The following is a 1894-nucleotide window of genomic DNA, read 5'->3' on the forward strand; positions in this document are numbered from 1 at the left end:
ATTGGGATGCCTGTAACTTTTCGAATTAGTGTTTTCATTTTTTGTAGGGGATATATACCCAGGAGATGAAATGCTAGGTCATATGGTAGTTCTATTTGTAGTTTTTTGAGAAACCTCCATACTGTTACCCACAGTGGCTTTACCAATTTACATTCCACCAACAGGTTACCAAATACTTTTGTCAAACTGACAGAATTGCAGATACAATAAGAAAAAATGAAGGTAGCAAGGTATTAATGAAAGCAAATTTCAAAAATGAGTTATCTGTAGTATCCCATGGTTAAAAAAACACAAGTGCGGGAATTCCCTGGTGGTCCAGTGGTTAGGACTTGGCACTCTCATTGCCAGGCCCTGGGTTCAATCCCTGGTTGGGGAAATAAGATCCTGCAAGCCGTGCAATGAGGCCAAAAAATAAATAAAAGAAAATATGAAACATGCAGGGATAATATGAAAAACTATAAATTTGTCTAGATGATTAACATCAAAAAGAAGGTTTTATTTTTTATTTTTTTATATTTTTAGCCTCACAGCATGTGGGATCCTAGTTCCCCAACCAGGGATCGAACCCGTGCCCCCTGCCTTGGAAACTCAGAGTCTTATGCACTGGACAGCCAGGGAAGTCCCTGATTGTTGTTATTAATAACCTTTGCCAAATTAAACCATGGCTGTTATTATATTTGGTATACCTGTTAACCAAAATTCTGTTGGCAAAATCCAGCCAATTCGTTGGGCACCATACAGTATTTTTTTCCTAGAAAGAGTCTTCCTATCTTGTAGCTAGAGATAAGCGTACTCTTTATAAGAATCCATAGCACTTGTGAATACCCACATCACAGTATGTGTGACATCGCATTTTAATTTTGTTACCTATCTGACTCTCAGTATGGAGATGACATACCCTGCCCATGAAATTGGGGGATTAGTTATGTGCAGAAGGGGTTACACATCTCTTTTCTTCAGATTTCACTGCATCACTTGCAGAATCTCTAGGATAAACTGAAGACACTAAAAACTTTTATGAACTATCAGGAAATGTTCCAGAAAGCAAAGGGTATGATACTGTGGCGCCGACTCTGGGGAATGAATGTGAGGCCTTGTTACTGACCCGTGTAGAGCTAAACTGGCCACAGACCTGGGAAAGGTCTGGAGGGCTAAACTCTATATTTCAGTCCTTGAAATGTATCAAATAGCCTAGCTGTTTCTGCAAATTTATAAAAAATTATGCAGGCTAAGTCACTGAATAAAGTGTGTATTGAGTGCCCACCATATGCAATACACTGTGCTCGCTGTTGGGAATATGGTGACAAGTAAAACAGCAGCCCGGTAATGACGGTCAGAGAGGTAACAAAATTAAAATACAATGTTACAAATACTGTGACACAGGTATTCACAGGTGCTGTGGGTTCCCATAAATAGTCCACTTTAGCTACAAGATAGAGAGATTCTTCCCAGGAAAAAATACTGTAAGGTGCCCAAGATGTATTGATTAATCAGTCAATAATCACCCAGAAGGGAAACTCTGTTACTACTGTGCTAAGAGGCTTAAGGTCCCTCTGACACCTGTCACCAATTTTTAATGTAGGGTCTTAAGTTTTCTTCAAAAGAGGACATATTCATGAGATTGGCATGTGGCATAAAGTTGGGAGAGAGATCTAGAAAATTGATGACCAAAGCAAGATTCAAAAAGATATCGCAGGTTGGGAGGATGGCCTGAAACCAAGAAAAAATGTGAAATTTTGTATAACAATATACATAAGATCAGAAAGAGGGAAAACTGGCTCAGAAGCAGCCTATGTGGGAAGACTTAGGGAATGATTAACTGGAAGTTCTTCTTGGTCTGACTGTAAGCTTCTTTAACAAAGCAAAACGTCATTACTAAACTATGGTATCCTTG

At 39.0% G+C, this 1894-nt stretch overlaps 1 non-coding gene across 1 annotated transcript; it reads left to right on the forward strand.

Annotated features, from left to right (window-relative positions):
• The first annotated feature begins 304 nt into the window (after positions 1-304).
• TRNAE-CUC (transfer RNA glutamic acid (anticodon CUC)) lies at positions 305-376 on the forward strand. Its single transcript has one exon. It is a non-coding gene; the product is annotated as a tRNA-Glu (tRNA).
• Positions 377-1894: the final 1518 nt, after the last annotated feature.

Source organism: Physeter macrocephalus, chromosome 16, assembly GCF_002837175.3.
Source record: "Physeter macrocephalus isolate SW-GA chromosome 16, ASM283717v5, whole genome shotgun sequence".
NCBI classification, from domain to species: Eukaryota; Metazoa; Chordata; class Mammalia; order Artiodactyla; family Physeteridae; genus Physeter; species Physeter macrocephalus.